This window comes from Leptodactylus fuscus, unplaced genomic scaffold (assembly GCF_031893055.1).
Source record: "Leptodactylus fuscus isolate aLepFus1 unplaced genomic scaffold, aLepFus1.hap2 HAP2_SCAFFOLD_409, whole genome shotgun sequence".
In the NCBI taxonomy this organism is placed as follows: domain Eukaryota; kingdom Metazoa; phylum Chordata; class Amphibia; order Anura; family Leptodactylidae; genus Leptodactylus; species Leptodactylus fuscus.
The window spans coordinates 36,795-58,365 of record NW_027440433.1 but is presented as its reverse complement, the minus strand read 5'-3'; the positions used below and the strand labels follow the sequence as shown (position 1 = coordinate 58,365).

General features: G+C 45.9%; 7 non-coding genes and 1 pseudogene across 7 annotated transcripts; all 8 read left to right on the top strand.

Moving 5' to 3' along the window:
* Nucleotides 1-1,620: 1,620 nt before the first annotated feature.
* On the top strand, nt 1,621-1,811 carry LOC142188255 (U2 spliceosomal RNA). Its single transcript, XR_012712786.1, has one exon. It is a non-coding gene; the product is annotated as a U2 spliceosomal RNA (small nuclear RNA).
* Nucleotides 1,812-3,446: 1,635 nt separating this feature from the next.
* On the top strand, nt 3,447-3,637 carry LOC142188254 (U2 spliceosomal RNA). The gene has a single exon (XR_012712785.1). It is a non-coding gene; the product is annotated as a U2 spliceosomal RNA (small nuclear RNA).
* A 1,635-nt stretch (nt 3,638-5,272) lies between these two features.
* Nucleotides 5,273-5,463, top strand: LOC142188253 (U2 spliceosomal RNA). The gene has a single exon (XR_012712784.1). It is a non-coding gene; the product is annotated as a U2 spliceosomal RNA (small nuclear RNA).
* Nucleotides 5,464-7,098: 1,635 nt separating this feature from the next.
* LOC142188251 (U2 spliceosomal RNA) lies at nt 7,099-7,289 on the top strand. The gene has a single exon (XR_012712782.1). It is a non-coding gene; the product is annotated as a U2 spliceosomal RNA (small nuclear RNA).
* Nucleotides 7,290-8,924: 1,635 nt separating this feature from the next.
* Nucleotides 8,925-9,115, top strand: LOC142188250 (U2 spliceosomal RNA). Its single transcript, XR_012712781.1, has one exon. It is a non-coding gene; the product is annotated as a U2 spliceosomal RNA (small nuclear RNA).
* Nucleotides 9,116-10,750: 1,635 nt separating this feature from the next.
* Nucleotides 10,751-10,941, top strand: LOC142188249 (U2 spliceosomal RNA). The gene has a single exon (XR_012712780.1). It is a non-coding gene; the product is annotated as a U2 spliceosomal RNA (small nuclear RNA).
* A 3,220-nt stretch (nt 10,942-14,161) lies between these two features.
* LOC142188282 (U2 spliceosomal RNA) lies at nt 14,162-14,377 on the top strand (annotated as a pseudogene).
* A 6,719-nt stretch (nt 14,378-21,096) lies between these two features.
* LOC142188283 (U2 spliceosomal RNA) lies at nt 21,097-21,280 on the top strand. The gene has a single exon (XR_012712812.1). It is a non-coding gene; the product is annotated as a U2 spliceosomal RNA (small nuclear RNA).
* Nucleotides 21,281-21,571: the final 291 nt, after the last annotated feature.

The window sequence follows — 21,571 nt, the reverse complement described above, 5'->3', positions numbered from 1 at the left end:
AATAGAAAAAGAATTTCTTTTTTCCTTCTGCTGCTTGCTTGCTGGCATTTCAATGTCTTGCAACAAATCAGAAGAATTAGATGAGAAATCCTATTTGTATTTCCGAATTTTATTTATTTTTTTTGGTTCAATAATTTTGTGTCACCCCTTCTACCTCTTAGATTGTCAGCTCTTGCGAGCAGGGCCCTCAGTTTCTGCATTGTGTGAAATGACTAGTTTTGTAATGTATATTGTTGTCTGTAAATTAACCTGACAAATTGTACAGCGCTGCGGAATGTGTTGGCGCTATATAAATATGATGTATTGTTATCATTGTAATTTTTGGTAATTGTTTTTTCTTTTGTCCAAATTTATTTATTTTCATTTTGGTTTCTTCATTTTGTTTCAGATTTTCCTGCTGACTTGAAAACTTTTTTTCCGTGGAAGAGAATGGAGTATTAAAATTTCTGAGGCAAGCAAGAGAAATTGCTTTGCACTTGTACCTGGATTTTGCACAACTTGATGCTACTGCTACTGCTATTACTGCTGCTGTTGTTGTCGTCCTCCTCCTCTTCTTCTTATTTCGCAGTGCTTGTTGCCCTCTTGTGGCTGCCTGCTTGCTCCGGAGACAGACTGACATGCAGGCAGGGTTTATGCAGATTTGCAGCAAGCGCTGTGCATCGCTGAGTGACAGTAGTGGCAACTGGATTTGATCTGTTTCGCTGTACAAGAGGAACATTCTTCGTACGGTTTCGGAAATTTTCTCTGTCTAGCATTTTTTGGACTTGCTTTGATGACGACAAAAATGTACCAAGCAGACAGCGATGTGCTGAGAAGTGTAGAGGTGGGGCCGTGGGCCCTACTGTGATGCCAAACGCATTGGCTATCACCCTGTTCACCTTTTGGTGCAGACCTCACACACCATGACAGATCGGTACACTATCCACAGCCAGCTGGAGCACCTCCAGTCCAAATATATTGGCACTGGTCACGCAGATACCACCAAGTGGGAATGGCTGGTGAATCAGCACCGAGACTCCTACTGCTCTTACATGGGCCACTTTGACCTGCTGAACTACTTTGCTGTAGCTGAGAACGAGAGCAAGGCCCGTGTGCGCTTCAATTTGATGGAGAAGATGCTCCAGCCGTGCGGGCCTCCGGTGGACAAACCTGACGAGTCTTAGAGCCAGAGCCATCCTTCTTCTTCTTCTCCCTGCTTGCTTTCCTATTCCCCCCACTCACTCTCTTCTTGTGGGGGCCCCAATTTTGTGATGTAATGTATTCCTTTTCTATTTTTTGGGAATTAAACCGTAGAAGCTGTGTTTCGAGGAAAAGCAAACAAACTCTTCGTGAAGTACGTTTTAGTGGGTGTGGTCTAATGCAGAGGCGGGCCTGATGCAGATTTGCCTGCTGCGAAGGCAGTGCACTGCCGAGTCCTTGCCGCCAAAGTTCTACTATCACCTGTGGTCACTTTCCTGTAGTGATTAACCATTGATTGGCTGACTGTGGTAATGCTGTGCACCTGTGTTTCTTGCCTGGGTGTGAGAGTTGCTGACCAGGTTGCTAGCTGTTCTTCCTTCTCCTTTGGCAGTGCACGTTGCTTCCGGGGGGCGCCGCTCGGGTGCGTCCAATTTTTGGGTTATCGCTTCTCGGCCTTTTGGCTAAGATCAAGTGTAGTATCTGTTCTTATCAGTTTAATATCTGATACGTCCCCTATCTGGGGACCATATATTAAATGGATTTTTGGAACAGGGAGATGGAAATAGAGCTTGCTCTGTCCACTCCACGCATTGACCTGGTATTGCAGTATCTCCAGGACCGGTGCACCCCTCTTAATTTGGTTGAAAAATAGAAAAAGAATTTCTTTTTTCCTTCTGCTGCTTGCTTGCTGGCATTTCAATGTCTTGCAACAAATCAGAAGAATTAGATGAGAAATCCTATTTGTATTTCCGAATTTTATTTATTTTTTTTGGTTCAATAATTTTGTGTCACCCCTTCTACCTCTTAGATTGTCAGCTCTTGCGAGCAGGGCCCTCAGTTTCTGCATTGTGTGAAATGACTAGTTTTGTAATGTATATTGTTGTCTGTAAATTAACCTGACAAATTGTACAGCGCTGCGGAATGTGTTGGCGCTATATAAATATGATGTATTGTTATCATTGTAATTTTTGGTAATTGTTTTTTCTTTTGTCCAAATTTATTTATTTTCATTTTGGTTTCTTCATTTTGTTTCAGATTTTCCTGCTGACTTGAAAACTTTTTTTCCGTGGAAGAGAATGGAGTATTAAAATTTCTGAGGCAAGCAAGAGAAATTGCTTTGCACTTGTACCTGGATTTTGCACAACTTGATGCTACTGCTACTGCTATTACTGCTGCTGTTGTTGTCGTCCTCCTCCTCTTCTTCTTATTTCGCAGTGCTTGTTGCCCTCTTGTGGCTGCCTGCTTGCTCCGGAGACAGACTGACATGCAGGCAGGGTTTATGCAGATTTGCAGCAAGCGCTGTGCATCGCTGAGTGACAGTAGTGGCAACTGGATTTGATCTGTTTCGCTGTACAAGAGGAACATTCTTCGTACGGTTTCGGAAATTTTCTCTGTCTAGCATTTTTTGGACTTGCTTTGATGACGACAAAAATGTACCAAGCAGACAGCGATGTGCTGAGAAGTGTAGAGGTGGGGCCGTGGGCCCTACTGTGATGCCAAACGCATTGGCTATCACCCTGTTCACCTTTTGGTGCAGACCTCACACACCATGACAGATCGGTACACTATCCACAGCCAGCTGGAGCACCTCCAGTCCAAATATATTGGCACTGGTCACGCAGATACCACCAAGTGGGAATGGCTGGTGAATCAGCACCGAGACTCCTACTGCTCTTACATGGGCCACTTTGACCTGCTGAACTACTTTGCTGTAGCTGAGAACGAGAGCAAGGCCCGTGTGCGCTTCAATTTGATGGAGAAGATGCTCCAGCCGTGCGGGCCTCCGGTGGACAAACCTGACGAGTCTTAGAGCCAGAGCCATCCTTCTTCTTCTTCTCCCTGCTTGCTTTCCTATTCCCCCCACTCACTCTCTTCTTGTGGGGGCCCCAATTTTGTGATGTAATGTATTCCTTTTCTATTTTTTGGGAATTAAACCGTAGAAGCTGTGTTTCGAGGAAAAGCAAACAAACTCTTCGTGAAGTACGTTTTAGTGGGTGTGGTCTAATGCAGAGGCGGGCCTGATGCAGATTTGCCTGCTGCGAAGGCAGTGCACTGCCGAGTCCTTGCCGCCAAAGTTCTACTATCACCTGTGGTCACTTTCCTGTAGTGATTAACCATTGATTGGCTGACTGTGGTAATGCTGTGCACCTGTGTTTCTTGCCTGGGTGTGAGAGTTGCTGACCAGGTTGCTAGCTGTTCTTCCTTCTCCTTTGGCAGTGCACGTTGCTTCCGGGGGGCGCCGCTCGGGTGCGTCCAATTTTTGGGTTATCGCTTCTCGGCCTTTTGGCTAAGATCAAGTGTAGTATCTGTTCTTATCAGTTTAATATCTGATACGTCCCCTATCTGGGGACCATATATTAAATGGATTTTTGGAACAGGGAGATGGAAATAGAGCTTGCTCTGTCCACTCCACGCATTGACCTGGTATTGCAGTATCTCCAGGACCGGTGCACCCCTCTTAATTTGGTTGAAAAATAGAAAAAGAATTTCTTTTTTCCTTCTGCTGCTTGCTTGCTGGCATTTCAATGTCTTGCAACAAATCAGAAGAATTAGATGAGAAATCCTATTTGTATTTCCGAATTTTATTTATTTTTTTTGGTTCAATAATTTTGTGTCACCCCTTCTACCTCTTAGATTGTCAGCTCTTGCGAGCAGGGCCCTCAGTTTCTGCATTGTGTGAAATGACTAGTTTTGTAATGTATATTGTTGTCTGTAAATTAACCTGACAAATTGTACAGCGCTGCGGAATGTGTTGGCGCTATATAAATATGATGTATTGTTATCATTGTAATTTTTGGTAATTGTTTTTTCTTTTGTCCAAATTTATTTATTTTCATTTTGGTTTCTTCATTTTGTTTCAGATTTTCCTGCTGACTTGAAAACTTTTTTTCCGTGGAAGAGAATGGAGTATTAAAATTTCTGAGGCAAGCAAGAGAAATTGCTTTGCACTTGTACCTGGATTTTGCACAACTTGATGCTACTGCTACTGCTATTACTGCTGCTGTTGTTGTCGTCCTCCTCCTCTTCTTCTTATTTCGCAGTGCTTGTTGCCCTCTTGTGGCTGCCTGCTTGCTCCGGAGACAGACTGACATGCAGGCAGGGTTTATGCAGATTTGCAGCAAGCGCTGTGCATCGCTGAGTGACAGTAGTGGCAACTGGATTTGATCTGTTTCGCTGTACAAGAGGAACATTCTTCGTACGGTTTCGGAAATTTTCTCTGTCTAGCATTTTTTGGACTTGCTTTGATGACGACAAAAATGTACCAAGCAGACAGCGATGTGCTGAGAAGTGTAGAGGTGGGGCCGTGGGCCCTACTGTGATGCCAAACGCATTGGCTATCACCCTGTTCACCTTTTGGTGCAGACCTCACACACCATGACAGATCGGTACACTATCCACAGCCAGCTGGAGCACCTCCAGTCCAAATATATTGGCACTGGTCACGCAGATACCACCAAGTGGGAATGGCTGGTGAATCAGCACCGAGACTCCTACTGCTCTTACATGGGCCACTTTGACCTGCTGAACTACTTTGCTGTAGCTGAGAACGAGAGCAAGGCCCGTGTGCGCTTCAATTTGATGGAGAAGATGCTCCAGCCGTGCGGGCCTCCGGTGGACAAACCTGACGAGTCTTAGAGCCAGAGCCATCCTTCTTCTTCTTCTCCCTGCTTGCTTTCCTATTCCCCCCACTCACTCTCTTCTTGTGGGGGCCCCAATTTTGTGATGTAATGTATTCCTTTTCTATTTTTTGGGAATTAAACCGTAGAAGCTGTGTTTCGAGGAAAAGCAAACAAACTCTTCGTGAAGTACGTTTTAGTGGGTGTGGTCTAATGCAGAGGCGGGCCTGATGCAGATTTGCCTGCTGCGAAGGCAGTGCACTGCCGAGTCCTTGCCGCCAAAGTTCTACTATCACCTGTGGTCACTTTCCTGTAGTGATTAACCATTGATTGGCTGACTGTGGTAATGCTGTGCACCTGTGTTTCTTGCCTGGGTGTGAGAGTTGCTGACCAGGTTGCTAGCTGTTCTTCCTTCTCCTTTGGCAGTGCACGTTGCTTCCGGGGGGCGCCGCTCGGGTGCGTCCAATTTTTGGGTTATCGCTTCTCGGCCTTTTGGCTAAGATCAAGTGTAGTATCTGTTCTTATCAGTTTAATATCTGATACGTCCCCTATCTGGGGACCATATATTAAATGGATTTTTGGAACAGGGAGATGGAAATAGAGCTTGCTCTGTCCACTCCACGCATTGACCTGGTATTGCAGTATCTCCAGGACCGGTGCACCCCTCTTAATTTGGTTGAAAAATAGAAAAAGAATTTCTTTTTTCCTTCTGCTGCTTGCTTGCTGGCATTTCAATGTCTTGCAACAAATCAGAAGAATTAGATGAGAAATCCTATTTGTATTTCCGAATTTTATTTATTTTTTTTGGTTCAATAATTTTGTGTCACCCCTTCTACCTCTTAGATTGTCAGCTCTTGCGAGCAGGGCCCTCAGTTTCTGCATTGTGTGAAATGACTAGTTTTGTAATGTATATTGTTGTCTGTAAATTAACCTGACAAATTGTACAGCGCTGCGGAATGTGTTGGCGCTATATAAATATGATGTATTGTTATCATTGTAATTTTTGGTAATTGTTTTTTCTTTTGTCCAAATTTATTTATTTTCATTTTGGTTTCTTCATTTTGTTTCAGATTTTCCTGCTGACTTGAAAACTTTTTTTCCGTGGAAGAGAATGGAGTATTAAAATTTCTGAGGCAAGCAAGAGAAATTGCTTTGCACTTGTACCTGGATTTTGCACAACTTGATGCTACTGCTACTGCTATTACTGCTGCTGTTGTTGTCGTCCTCCTCCTCTTCTTCTTATTTCGCAGTGCTTGTTGCCCTCTTGTGGCTGCCTGCTTGCTCCGGAGACAGACTGACATGCAGGCAGGGTTTATGCAGATTTGCAGCAAGCGCTGTGCATCGCTGAGTGACAGTAGTGGCAACTGGATTTGATCTGTTTCGCTGTACAAGAGGAACATTCTTCGTACGGTTTCGGAAATTTTCTCTGTCTAGCATTTTTTGGACTTGCTTTGATGACGACAAAAATGTACCAAGCAGACAGCGATGTGCTGAGAAGTGTAGAGGTGGGGCCGTGGGCCCTACTGTGATGCCAAACGCATTGGCTATCACCCTGTTCACCTTTTGGTGCAGACCTCACACACCATGACAGATCGGTACACTATCCACAGCCAGCTGGAGCACCTCCAGTCCAAATATATTGGCACTGGTCACGCAGATACCACCAAGTGGGAATGGCTGGTGAATCAGCACCGAGACTCCTACTGCTCTTACATGGGCCACTTTGACCTGCTGAACTACTTTGCTGTAGCTGAGAACGAGAGCAAGGCCCGTGTGCGCTTCAATTTGATGGAGAAGATGCTCCAGCCGTGCGGGCCTCCGGTGGACAAACCTGACGAGTCTTAGAGCCAGAGCCATCCTTCTTCTTCTTCTCCCTGCTTGCTTTCCTATTCCCCCCACTCACTCTCTTCTTGTGGGGGCCCCAATTTTGTGATGTAATGTATTCCTTTTCTATTTTTTGGGAATTAAACCGTAGAAGCTGTGTTTCGAGGAAAAGCAAACAAACTCTTCGTGAAGTACGTTTTAGTGGGTGTGGTCTAATGCAGAGGCGGGCCTGATGCAGATTTGCCTGCTGCGAAGGCAGTGCACTGCCGAGTCCTTGCCGCCAAAGTTCTACTATCACCTGTGGTCACTTTCCTGTAGTGATTAACCATTGATTGGCTGACTGTGGTAATGCTGTGCACCTGTGTTTCTTGCCTGGGTGTGAGAGTTGCTGACCAGGTTGCTAGCTGTTCTTCCTTCTCCTTTGGCAGTGCACGTTGCTTCCGGGGGGCGCCGCTCGGGTGCGTCCAATTTTTGGGTTATCGCTTCTCGGCCTTTTGGCTAAGATCAAGTGTAGTATCTGTTCTTATCAGTTTAATATCTGATACGTCCCCTATCTGGGGACCATATATTAAATGGATTTTTGGAACAGGGAGATGGAAATAGAGCTTGCTCTGTCCACTCCACGCATTGACCTGGTATTGCAGTATCTCCAGGACCGGTGCACCCCTCTTAATTTGGTTGAAAAATAGAAAAAGAATTTCTTTTTTCCTTCTGCTGCTTGCTTGCTGGCATTTCAATGTCTTGCAACAAATCAGAAGAATTAGATGAGAAATCCTATTTGTATTTCCGAATTTTATTTATTTTTTTTGGTTCAATAATTTTGTGTCACCCCTTCTACCTCTTAGATTGTCAGCTCTTGCGAGCAGGGCCCTCAGTTTCTGCATTGTGTGAAATGACTAGTTTTGTAATGTATATTGTTGTCTGTAAATTAACCTGACAAATTGTACAGCGCTGCGGAATGTGTTGGCGCTATATAAATATGATGTATTGTTATCATTGTAATTTTTGGTAATTGTTTTTTCTTTTGTCCAAATTTATTTATTTTCATTTTGGTTTCTTCATTTTGTTTCAGATTTTCCTGCTGACTTGAAAACTTTTTTTCCGTGGAAGAGAATGGAGTATTAAAATTTCTGAGGCAAGCAAGAGAAATTGCTTTGCACTTGTACCTGGATTTTGCACAACTTGATGCTACTGCTACTGCTATTACTGCTGCTGTTGTTGTCGTCCTCCTCCTCTTCTTCTTATTTCGCAGTGCTTGTTGCCCTCTTGTGGCTGCCTGCTTGCTCCGGAGACAGACTGACATGCAGGCAGGGTTTATGCAGATTTGCAGCAAGCGCTGTGCATCGCTGAGTGACAGTAGTGGCAACTGGATTTGATCTGTTTCGCTGTACAAGAGGAACATTCTTCGTACGGTTTCGGAAATTTTCTCTGTCTAGCATTTTTTGGACTTGCTTTGATGACGACAAAAATGTACCAAGCAGACAGCGATGTGCTGAGAAGTGTAGAGGTGGGGCCGTGGGCCCTACTGTGATGCCAAACGCATTGGCTATCACCCTGTTCACCTTTTGGTGCAGACCTCACACACCATGACAGATCGGTACACTATCCACAGCCAGCTGGAGCACCTCCAGTCCAAATATATTGGCACTGGTCACGCAGATACCACCAAGTGGGAATGGCTGGTGAATCAGCACCGAGACTCCTACTGCTCTTACATGGGCCACTTTGACCTGCTGAACTACTTTGCTGTAGCTGAGAACGAGAGCAAGGCCCGTGTGCGCTTCAATTTGATGGAGAAGATGCTCCAGCCGTGCGGGCCTCCGGTGGACAAACCTGACGAGTCTTAGAGCCAGAGCCATCCTTCTTCTTCTTCTCCCTGCTTGCTTTCCTATTCCCCCCACTCACTCTCTTCTTGTGGGGGCCCCAATTTTGTGATGTAATGTATTCCTTTTCTATTTTTTGGGAATTAAACCGTAGAAGCTGTGTTTCGAGGAAAAGCAAACAAACTCTTCGTGAAGTACGTTTTAGTGGGTGTGGTCTAATGCAGAGGCGGGCCTGATGCAGATTTGCCTGCTGCGAAGGCAGTGCACTGCCGAGTCCTTGCCGCCAAAGTTCTACTATCACCTGTGGTCACTTTCCTGTAGTGATTAACCATTGATTGGCTGACTGTGGTAATGCTGTGCACCTGTGTTTCTTGCCTGGGTGTGAGAGTTGCTGACCAGGTTGCTAGCTGTTCTTCCTTCTCCTTTGGCAGTGCACGTTGCTTCCGGGGGGCGCCGCTCGGGTGCGTCCAATTTTTGGGTTATCGCTTCTCGGCCTTTTGGCTAAGATCAAGTGTAGTATCTGTTCTTATCAGTTTAATATCTGATACGTCCCCTATCTGGGGACCATATATTAAATGGATTTTTGGAACAGGGAGATGGAAATAGAGCTTGCTCTGTCCACTCCACGCATTGACCTGGTATTGCAGTATCTCCAGGACCGGTGCACCCCTCTTAATTTGGTTGAAAAATAGAAAAAGAATTTCTTTTTTCCTTCTGCTGCTTGCTTGCTGGCATTTCAATGTCTTGCAACAAATCAGAAGAATTAGATGAGAAATCCTATTTGTATTTCCGAATTTTATTTATTTTTTTTGGTTCAATAATTTTGTGTCACCCCTTCTACCTCTTAGATTGTCAGCTCTTGCGAGCAGGGCCCTCAGTTTCTGCATTGTGTGAAATGACTAGTTTTGTAATGTATATTGTTGTCTGTAAATTAACCTGACAAATTGTACAGCGCTGCGGAATGTGTTGGCGCTATATAAATATGATGTATTGTTATCATTGTAATTTTTGGTAATTGTTTTTTCTTTTGTCCAAATTTATTTATTTTCATTTTGGTTTCTTCATTTTGTTTCAGATTTTCCTGCTGACTTGAAAACTTTTTTTCCGTGGAAGAGAATGGAGTATTAAAATTTCTGAGGCAAGCAAGAGAAATTGCTTTGCACTTGTACCTGGATTTTGCACAACTTGATGCTACTGCTACTGCTATTACTGCTGCTGTTGTTGTCGTCCTCCTCCTCTTCTTCTTATTTCGCAGTGCTTGTTGCCCTCTTGTGGCTGCCTGCTTGCTCCGGAGACAGACTGACATGCAGGCAGGGTTTATGCAGATTTGCAGCAAGCGCTGTGCATCGCTGAGTGACAGTAGTGGCAACTGGATTTGATCTGTTTCGCTGTACAAGAGGAACATTCTTCGTACGGTTTCGGAAATTTTCTCTGTCTAGCATTTTTTGGACTTGCTTTGATGACGACAAAAATGTACCAAGCAGACAGCGATGTGCTGAGAAGTGTAGAGGTGGGGCCGTGGGCCCTACTGTGATGCCAAACGCATTGGCTATCACCCTGTTCACCTTTTGGTGCAGACCTCACACACCATGACAGATCGGTACACTATCCACAGCCAGCTGGAGCACCTCCAGTCCAAATATATTGGCACTGGTCACGCAGATACCACCAAGTGGGAATGGCTGGTGAATCAGCACCGAGACTCCTACTGCTCTTACATGGGCCACTTTGACCTGCTGAACTACTTTGCTGTAGCTGAGAACGAGAGCAAGGCCCGTGTGCGCTTCAATTTGATGGAGAAGATGCTCCAGCCGTGCGGGCCTCCGGTGGACAAACCTGACGAGTCTTAGAGCCAGAGCCATCCTTCTTCTTCTTCTCCCTGCTTGCTTTCCTATTCCCCCCACTCACTCTCTTCTTGTGGGGGCCCCAATTTTGTGATGTAATGTATTCCTTTTCTATTTTTTGGGAATTAAACCGTAGAAGCTGTGTTTCGAGGAAAAGCAAACAAACTCTTCGTGAAGTACGTTTTAGTGGGTGTGGTCTAATGCAGAGGCGGGCCTGATGCAGATTTGCCTGCTGCGAAGGCAGTGCACTGCCGAGTCCTTGCCGCCAAAGTTCTACTATCACCTGTGGTCACTTTCCTGTAGTGATTAACCATTGATTGGCTGACTGTGGTAATGCTGTGCACCTGTGTTTCTTGCCTGGGTGTGAGAGTTGCTGACCAGGTTGCTAGCTGTTCTTCCTTCTCCTTTGGCAGTGCACGTTGCTTCCGGGGGGCGCCGCTCGGGTGCGTCCAATTTTTGGGTTATCGCTTCTCGGCCTTTTGGCTAAGATCAAGTGTAGTATCTGTTCTTATCAGTTTAATATCTGATACGTCCCCTATCTGGGGACCATATATTAAATGGATTTTTGGAACAGGGAGATGGAAATAGAGCTTGCTCTGTCCACTCCACGCATTGACCTGGTATTGCAGTATCTCCAGGACCGGTGCACCCCTCTTAATTTGGTTGAAAAATAGAAAAAGAATTTCTTTTTTCCTTCTGCTGCTTGCTTGCTGGCATTTCAATGTCTTGCAACAAATCAGAAGAATTAGATGAGAAATCCTATTTGTATTTCCGAATTTTATTTATTTTTTTTGGTTCAATAATTTTGTGTCACCCCTTCTACCTCTTAGATTGTCAGCTCTTGCGAGCAGGGCCCTCAGTTTCTGCATTGTGTGAAATGACTAGTTTTGTAATGTATATTGTTGTCTGTAAATTAACCTGACAAATTGTACAGCGCTGCGGAATGTGTTGGCGCTATATAAATATGATGTATTGTTATCATTGTAATTTTTGGTAATTGTTTTTTCTTTTGTCCAAATTTATTTATTTTCATTTTGGTTTCTTCATTTTGTTTCAGATTTTCCTGCTGACTTGAAAACTTTTTTTCCGTGGAAGAGAATGGAGTATTAAAATTTCTGAGGCAAGCAAGAGAAATTGCTTTGCACTTGTACCTGGATTTTGCACAACTTGATGCTACTGCTACTGCTATTACTGCTGCTGTTGTTGTCGTCCTCCTCCTCTTCTTCTTATTTCGCAGTGCTTGTTGCCCTCTTGTGGCTGCCTGCTTGCTCCGGAGACAGACTGACATGCAGGCAGGGTTTATGCAGATTTGCAGCAAGCGCTGTGCATCGCTGAGTGACAGTAGTGGCAACTGGATTTGATCTGTTTCGCTGTACAAGAGGAACATTCTTCGTACGGTTTCGGAAATTTTCTCTGTCTAGCATTTTTTGGACTTGCTTTGATGACGACAAAAATGTACCAAGCAGACAGCGATGTGCTGAGAAGTGTAGAGGTGGGGCCGTGGGCCCTACTGTGATGCCAAACGCATTGGCTATCACCCTGTTCACCTTTTGGTGCAGACCTCACACACCATGACAGATCGGTACACTATCCACAGCCAGCTGGAGCACCTCCAGTCCAAATATATTGGCACTGGTCACGCAGATACCACCAAGTGGGAATGGCTGGTGAATCAGCACCGAGACTCCTACTGCTCTTACATGGGCCACTTTGACCTGCTGAACTACTTTGCTGTAGCTGAGAACGAGAGCAAGGCCCGTGTGCGCTTCAATTTGATGGAGAAGATGCTCCAGCCGTGCGGGCCTCCGGTGGACAAACCTGACGAGTCTTAGAGCCAGAGCCATCCTTCTTCTTCTTCTCCCTGCTTGCTTTCCTATTCCCCCCACTCACTCTCTTCTTGTGGGGGCCCCAATTTTGTGATGTAATGTATTCCTTTTCTATTTTTTGGGAATTAAACCGTAGAAGCTGTGTTTCGAGGAAAAGCAAACAAACTCTTCGTGAAGTACGTTTTAGTGGGTGTGGTCTAATGCAGAGGCGGGCCTGATGCAGATTTGCCTGCTGCGAAGGCAGTGCACTGCCGAGTCCTTGCCGCCAAAGTTCTACTATCACCTGTGGTCACTTTCCTGTAGTGATTAACCATTGATTGGCTGACTGTGGTAATGCTGTGCACCTGTGTTTCTTGCCTGGGTGTGAGAGTTGCTGACCAGGTTGCTAGCTGTTCTTCCTTCTCCTTTGGCAGTGCACGTTGCTTCCGGGGGGCGCCGCTCGGGTGCGTCCAATTTTTGGGTTATCGCTTCTCGGCCTTTTGGCTGAGATCAAGTGTAGCATACATTCTGCTCAGTGTTTGTGTGCTGCCAAGGATCTTAGCCAGAGGTGCCCCGGGTACCCTCTACTCGGCCTGGTAGGAAAAGTCAGGTTTATAGCCTGGCTGGAACTACCTGCTGCTATTGGGTTTGAGGCTTAGTCCCGGGGCAACGAGAAGCGATCACCTGGAGAATCTATTGAGACTCCTAGGGTCTGATTATTTACAGATCAAAGATCTACAATGGATCTAAGACGGAAGAAGTTCTGCCTGAGGTTCTTCCTTAAGAAGGATGCCGCTAGAGCTGATGACTGGTCGGAGATGTCGGTGGTGAGGATACTGGAGGATCGTTTGATGGTTCGGAGGGAGGATGTCCTGGCCATGCAATGGAACGCCACCAAGAGGTCTTGCGATGTCACCTTCACTTCGGAGCAACTGTGTTCGGAGGCCTTCCTCGGATGGTACGGAGGCGGGACCACTGGAGTCAGGGACCGAGTGAGCTGCTTGACTTCCTTGCACGGGGGCTGGAAATCGCTGGTCGTGTCTATGGATGACCCTTTTGTGAGTGCTGCGGACATTATGGGCTTTTTGAGACTTCATGTGCCTATGTGCAGGTTCAAGAAGGACTTATTGAACCAAGCTGGTTATTGGACTGGTAAAAGACGTTTTTCCGTATGGATTGAGGAGAAAGACATGGACTTATTTAACGGAGCAATCCAGTTTGATGGTAAGACTGGGTTTGCCTTTTGGGAGGACTTAAAGGGGAAATTCCCCAGGAAAACGGAAAAAAAAGAGACTTTGTTGCCAGATGAAGGAAATTCCATGGACAAAATAGAGACTGGGAGTGTTTTTTCAGAGTCTGTTATTTCTGATGCTTCCTTTACAGATTTAACTCCTGTCCGTGATGAGATGCAGGAACCCGGTAATAATAAATGTAAAAAAATGATATGTATGGAACAAGAATTTAAATGTGAACTAGTAGTAGAAAAAGTGATAGAGAAGGAGCCAATTATGTGTAATGCAGAAATAACAGTAGAAGGGAAAGATAGAATAAGGGTGGTGAAGGTGAGGGAAAAAAGAGAAGTTAGTTGTATGGAGCCTAGAGAGAAGGTACTTACAAAAAAATGGGTAGGAGAAGCAAGTAAGTTAAAGAAGTGTATGGGTAATTATGGGCACTGTAGGTATGTAATAGTTAAATCATTCCATGAAGGTCATTACAGGTTTTTTGAGAAATACATAGGTGATCCTTATGTTAGAAATGTGTTAGAAAAACGTACTTTAAATGAGGATGAAATGGATGTGTTATTTATGATGGCCCTGGAGGGAGGATGCCCTGCGCCAATATCCCCAACGTATGAAAATGGTAAATATAGGGAAAATAGAGAACTGTATGATAAAATACAAGAAATAAAAGAAATGAGAGAGAAAGAAATGGAAAAAAAGGAACAAACAAAAGTGTAAAATACTGTTAAACATTGTGAAAAACTGTGAGATATACAGAAGTTCTTTGTTGTTGTTCTTATGTGTGTTGTATGTGTAGTAATATGGAAAATTGAGAAATAGTGTTTTTTCATTGTTATTTTGTTATGTTTAATAAAAAATGGCCCTTAGTGGCTAGTAAATCAAAAAAAAAAATCTGTTCTTATCAGTTTAATATCTGATACGTCCCCTATCTGGGGACCATATATTAAATGGATTTTTGGAACAGGGAGATGGAAATAGAGCTTGCTCTGTCCACTCCACGCATTGACCTGGTATTGCAGTATCTCCAGGACCGGTGCACCCCTCTTAATTTGGTTGAAAAATAGAAAAAGAATTTCTTTTTTCCTTCTGCTGCTTGCTTGCTGGCATTTCAATGTCTTGCAACAAATCAGAAGAATTAGATGAGAAATCCTATTTGTATTTCCGAATTTTATTTATTTTTTTTGGTTCAATAATTTTGTGTCACCCCTTCTACCTCTTAGATTGTCAGCTCTTGCGAGCAGGGCCCTCAGTTTCTGCATTGTGTGAAATGACTAGTTTTGTAATGTATATTGTTGTCTGTAAATTAACCTGACAAATTGTACAGCGCTGCGGAATGTGTTGGCGCTATATAAATATGATGTATTGTTATCATTGTAATTTTTGGTAATTGTTTTTTCTTTTGTCCAAATTTATTTATTTTCATTTTGGTTTCTTCATTTTGTTTCAGATTTTCCTGCTGACTTGAAAACTTTTTTTCCGTGGAAGAGAATGGAGTATTAAAATTTCTGAGGCAAGCAAGAGAAATTGCTTTGCACTTGTACCTGGATTTTGCACAACTTGATGCTACTGCTACTGCTATTACTGCTGCTGTTGTTGTCGTCCTCCTCCTCTTCTTCTTATTTCGCAGTGCTTGTTGCCCTCTTGTGGCTGCCTGCTTGCTCCGGAGACAGACTGACATGCAGGCAGGGTTTATGCAGATTTGCAGCAAGCGCTGTGCATCGCTGAGTGACAGTAGTGGCAACTGGATTTGATCTGTTTCGCTGTACAAGAGGAACATTCTTCGTACGGTTTCGGAAATTTTCTCTGTCTAGCATTTTTTGGACTTGCTTTGATGACGACAAAAATGTACCAAGCAGACAGCGATGTGCTGAGAAGTGTAGAGGTGGGGCCGTGGGCCCTACTGTGATGCCAAACGCATTGGCTATCACCCTGTTCACCTTTTGGTGCAGACCTCACACACCATGACAGATCGGTACACTATCCACAGCCAGCTGGAGCACCTCCAGTCCAAATATATTGGCACTGGTCACGCAGATACCACCAAGTGGGAATGGCTGGTGAATCAGCACCGAGACTCCTACTGCTCTTACATGGGCCACTTTGACCTGCTGAACTACTTTGCTGTAGCTGAGAACGAGAGCAAGGCCCGTGTGCGCTTCAATTTGATGGAGAAGATGCTCCAGCCGTGCGGGCCTCCGGTGGACAAACCTGACGAGTCTTAGAGCCAGAGCCATCCTTCTTCTTCTTCTCCCTGCTTGCTTTCCTATTCCCCCCACTCACTCTCTTCTTGTGGGGGCCCCAATTTTGTGATGTAATGTATTCCTTTTCTATTTTTTGGGAATTAAACCGTAGAAGCTGTGTTTCGAGGAAAAGCAAACAAACTCTTCGTGAAGTACGTTTTAGTGGGTGTGGTCTAATGCAGAGGCGGGCCTGATGCAGATTTGCCTGCTGCGAAGGCAGTGCACTGCCGAGTCCTTGCCGCCAAAGTTCTACTATCACCTGTGGTCACTTTCCTGTAGTGATTAACCATTGATTGGCTGACTGTGGTAATGCTGTGCACCTGTGTTTCTTGCCTGGGTGTGAGAGTTGCTGACCAGGTTGCTAGCTGTTCTTCCTTCTCCTTTGGCAGTGCACGTTGCTTCCGGGGGGCGCCGCTCGGGTGCGTCCAATTTTTGGGTTATCGCTTCTCGGCCTTTTGGCTAAGACCAAGTGGGGAGGCTGATGGTTTGACCCAGAAGAATTGGAGAAGGCGATCATACATCAAGCGGTGACACTCATCTACAAAGATGGCCGGAACCCTTCAACATGCGACCTGCCGGTGCGCGTCTGAACACGATTTCAAGATAAAGAACGCTGTACGGATTGATGTGGCTTCAGCAGCAAAAGATCTTTTTACCAGGCAGTACCTTGTGAGAGAGATCCTCTTCAAGACATTGGAGGTACCCAAATTAGCTATTCTGGCTCTACAGGAGACGTATGGGAGCTTCACCCTGTCATTCATCTCCGACCACGCCTTCCAGCAGTTTCAACAAAAGGTCAGACTGAGTTTACAACTTACTACTCTTAAGGGACTGTCCTTTGTGTTCCTATATGAGGAGGAGGTGGTGGTAGTTGTTTCCATGCGGAGCCCTCATGTACATCTTTTGGACGTAAAAACATTCTTGATGATGTACGTGGATATTACCAGATGTGGCCCTCAAAGGGATGCAGACGGGATCTGGACGGGGAAGTTTTTATTTTGGGTTAAGTTCAGGCCTGACAACTCCCCAGCCAGTTACAAAGGAGTCTTACACCCCCCCTCCAGATTCAGGATAGGAAAGGAAATTGGTCGTTTATTTTACAATCAAATGCCTGATTTCTGCTTTAATTGTCTACAATTTGGACATTGGAACTCTGGCTGTAAGAACCAGGAGGTGTGTCGGAAGTGTGGCCAATCAGGGCACGGCGCTTCCTCCTGCACAAACAACATCATCTGCAATGTCTGCAAAGGCTCTGATCACCTTTACAAAGACTGTCCAACAAGGAGGCGGACTTATGCAGATGCTGCTAGGAATGATGGTCCTGTCCAAGATCTGGCGCCTGGGATTATCGCCTCCATCTTTCTTCAGGACGATTCGGACGCAGCACCTGACCTTGACCCTGAGGACGGTGAGCCAGCTGACCAGCCTGCCATGGAGTCTTCTTTGGTGACCCCCACTTTGCCTGTACCAAAACCTCTCCCTGAGGTGTCTGGGGAGGAGCTCATACAGCCTGCTGCCTCAACCTCTGAGAATCATCATCCAGCTCCTTCTGGGGCTGTGGTTCAGTGGGGAGATACTCCTGATGGGGTGTCTCCTACTACTGTGGAGGAGACGCCTGTGGAGGAGCAGGGGGAGACCTCTGTTATTGCCATAGGTGAGGACTCTATGGACTGGACCACTGTCTCCAAAAAGAAGAGAAAGGATTCTGCTTCTGGTAGGCGTGACCTTAAACGCCGTCAGCCTCATGTCTCGCCCCATGCCTCATCCCACCCTCCTGAGTCTGGGGAGGCTGTTGCTATGGCGACTTCAGTCCTGACTTCTCCTGCTACCAGCATCAGCTCTGGCTCCTCCCAGAGTACTCGGCTTGGCTCTGGGCCTCGTGGGCGTTCGCAAACTTAATATTTCCCATGGCTTCTTTACGCATAGCTTCTGTCAACATTAGAGGCTTCATGAGCCCTGTGAAACGGGCTGCAGTATATGACTATGTGTCCTTGGAAAAATATGACTTGGTCTTTCTTCAGGAATGTAGCATCCCTCATGATGTGAATTACAAATCCTTGCGCAGAGGTTGGACCCGTGGTTTCTCAGTGTGGTCAGGGGACAACTCCAACCGCAACTCTGGCGTATGCATTCTCTGTACCAATCCTGACATTAAACTCTGTTCCTTCCAAGAACTGGTACCTGGCAGATGCCTGTTGGCAACAGTTTCCCTGTATGGCTCCCTCTTCAGGTTGTTTAACATCTATGCGCACCCAACAGTTCATGAGCGTGCGGAGCTGCTGGAGGTACTACAGCATTTTCTGCCTGGTGCTACGCCAGTGTTAGTAGCCGGGGACTTTAACTGCCTCCTGCCGGATGAAACCCGGTTTGGTGGTACTGACACTGTCCGAATTGATAAGACGAGGAAACTTTTACAGGACTTGATTGCGGATCACCGTCTCTGCGACGTCGGGAAAGCTCTCTCTCCCGCCAGCCCTGACTATACCTGGCGGAGTTCCCGCTATAGGTCGCGCATTGACTATATCCTGATCTCGTCTGCCTTCACTGCTGACTCCTTCGTCTTAAAAGACTGTGTTTTCTCTGATCATCGCTGGCTCATCGCAACCTTACGCCTGGGCTCTGCTCCAAAAGGTCCAGGGGTCTGGAAGCTAAATGTACAGTTACTTGAGGACATGGCGGTTCGTACCTCCTTTCACCGTCTTTATGAAAAACTGAGAGGGCGTCAGCACCGTTTCCCATGCCTGACAGCTTGGTGGGAATATGCCAAACTGGAGTGCCGTCGCTTTTTTCAGAAAGAGGGAGTGAGGGCTGCTCGTCGACGGAAATTATTCTATCGCCAGCTACAAACTCAGCTACAAACCTTGCACCAGCTTGCGGACCTGGGGGTGGATGTCACTAGTGCCATCACCACAGTCCGGCGGCAAATTCAGTCGGCTGTGGCGCAGCGTGGCAAGGAAATAATCTTCCAGTCTAAAGTCCGTCACCTGGAGGAGAATGAAGCGTGTTCACGCTATTTCTTCAAAACCGTTGCTGGTGCCAAAGAACCCATCACGGCCTTGGAAGGTGAGACTGAGACCTCAGGGATGCTCAATAAGGCTCGGGATTATTATCGGTCCCTTTTTGCCACCAAGGACATCGACTTTGCCAATTTGCGGACCGTGCTCTGCTCCTTGGAGGAGCGACTCCATCCAGAGGATTGTACAACCTTGCTCACTCCCGTCTCCCCACAGGAATTGTACTCGGCGGTCCGCAGCTTCTCTCCTGGGAAGTCCCCAGGTTCTGATGGTCTGCCCGCAGAGTTCTATACTACCTTTTGGCCGATTCTGCAGCAGGACTTGCTGGGGGTTTTCCGCGAGGTGTTTCTAATGGACTGTTTGCCTCAAACATGGAGAGAGGGCATAGTCGTTCTCCTATACAAGAAAGGCGACAAGTCTGCTCTGGCCAATTGGAGGCCTATCACACTATTGAATTTGGATTACAAACTTTTTTCCAAACTCTTAGTTGGGCGTTTCAAGACCGTCCTTGCAAAGCTCATCCACCCAGATCAGACCTGTTCTGTGCCGGGCAGGGGGATCTGGGCTAACCTTAATTGTATAAAAGATGTCATCTGGTACCAGACGGAGAGGAGCCAAAAACTTTCCATACTTAGCCTCGACTTCCAGAAGGCGTTTGACCGAGTTTCCCATGCCTACCTCTGGATGGTCCTGGACGCCATGGGGTTGCCGCCCCCCTTCAGGAAGGTTCTGTCCTTGCTGTATACGGACGCCCATAGCCGGATCTTGATAAACGGCTCATTGTCGGATACAATTCCACTGTGCTCTGGGGTCAAGCAAGGCTGTCCGCTGAGCCCCATCCTTTTCCTCTGTGCGCTGGAGCCCTTGCTATGTAGCATCCGCAGTGATACCCTGATCCAGGGAGTACCCGTTCCTGGGAATGGAGGTCTACCAGTCAAAGTCAAAGCATACATGGACGACGTTTCCATTTTGTGCGGCTCAGAGGCGTCTTTGTGCAGGACCCTGCACACAACTTTGTCCTTTTGCTCTGCATCTGGCTTTCGTCTCAATATGGACAAATCGGAGCGTCTGGTCCTTGGACGTTGGAACAATGCCGACCTGCACATGCTCCCTCCTCCTAGTGCGGAAGTGAAAATTTTAGGAGTCTGCTTCAGTGCAGCAAATGATGGAGCCACTAGCTGGGACTCCGTGAGGTCCAAAGTCCAGAAACGGGTGGATTTTTGGAAGCTGCGGAAGCTCTCCTTTGAGGGCAAGAAGCTCGTCATAAAATCTGTTCTATTGCCCCTGCTCCTTTATCTGAATTTGGTTTATCCCCCCCCAGATGCCATACTTAAACGGATCCAACGGATTTTCTTTACCTTCTTCTGGGGGTCTGGATTTGAGAAGGTGCGCAGGGAAATCTGTTTCAAAGCCATGGACAAAGGTGGGAAGGGTCTCCCCAATCTCCAGACTTTCCTCTCCGTCCACCTTTTCTCTTTGATTTTCCGAGCTAAAGACTTGGACATCACCTGGGCTCGGTTCCTGCGATATGCTGTGGGGCACGTTTTTAGGAAAAATGGCTGGCTTCATCTCCCGCTGACGTCCCCAACGCTGCTGTCTTGCCCTGCCCACTATCGTTTTCTGCTAAGGACTATTGCATCCTATGGCCTGGCGGGCTGGAGGCCCGACGTTTTGAGGTGCCCCAAACGCATCCTAAAGACTCTCTCAGGACTGGATACTCTGGTCCCGGTGGACCGTTTCTCATTTGCCAACTGCAGCGCCATCTGGGCCAGAGTGTCGGCGCCTTACCTAGCCAATACCTTGAAAGATTTGAACTGGCTGATAGTACATGGCGCCCTTCCCACCCGGGCCTTCCAATATGCCAGGAGACTCAGTACCACTTCCCTATGCCCGAGGTGTGGTAACGAGGAGACGCTTATCCACCTCCTCTGGAATTGCGTTTATGCGCAGACTGTGTGGCGGTCTGTAGGAGACTTTTTAAAATTTGCCACGGGCCTCAGACGGTTGGACTACACCGTAATATCCTATGGCCTTTTTATGGACTTGTCGCCTGAGAAGGAACGGGTCTGCTGGACCTTTTTGAGTGCTTTAAAACAGGCCTTGTGGTCCGCCCGCAATGTTTTGGTTTTCCAGAGAGATCTCATCTCTGAAACAGACTGTGTCCGGTTAGCACTTGCTGATGTTTATATCTATTACCTGTTGGACATTAAAAAGTTGGGCCGTAAAAGTGCCAATGTCATATGGAACTTTCAGTTATGGAATGTGATTTTCTAACTTGTTGACTTGCACTGCATATATCATTCCTCTTCTCCCTGCATATACAACTGTTTTATTCATTTCTACCTGTTTTTCTCCTTATAGGATATACCACTTGTTTTGCCTTTTATTGCATATACCTGTTTTTGTTTTTTAGGTGATATACCTAGCTGTTTATGTATTTGCATATACCTTCTTGTAATCTTCCTTAATGTACGATCCTATTTGTACTGTACATGTTCTTGTATGTTTCATTTATTTTTCTAATAAAAACGTAAAAAAAATCTGTTCTTATCAGTTTAATATCTGATACGTCCCCTATCTGGGGACCATATATTAAATGGATTTTTGGAACAGGGAGATGGAAATAGAGCTTGCTCTGTCCACTCCACGCATTGACCTGGTATTGCAGTATCTCCAGGACCGGTGCACCCCTCTTAATTTGGTTGAAAAATAGAAAAAGAATTTCTTTTTTCCTTCTGCTGCTTGCTTGCTGGCATTTCAATGTCTTGCAACAAATCAGAAGAATTAGATGAGAAATCCTATTTGTATTTCCGAATTTTATTTATTTTTTTTGGTTCAATAATTTTGTGTCACCCCTTCTACCTCTTAGATTGTCAGCTCTTGCGAGCAGGGCCCTCAGTTTCTGCATTGTGTGAAATGACTAGTTTTGTAATGTATATTGTTGTCTGTAAATTAACCTGACAAATTGTACAGCGCTGCGGAAT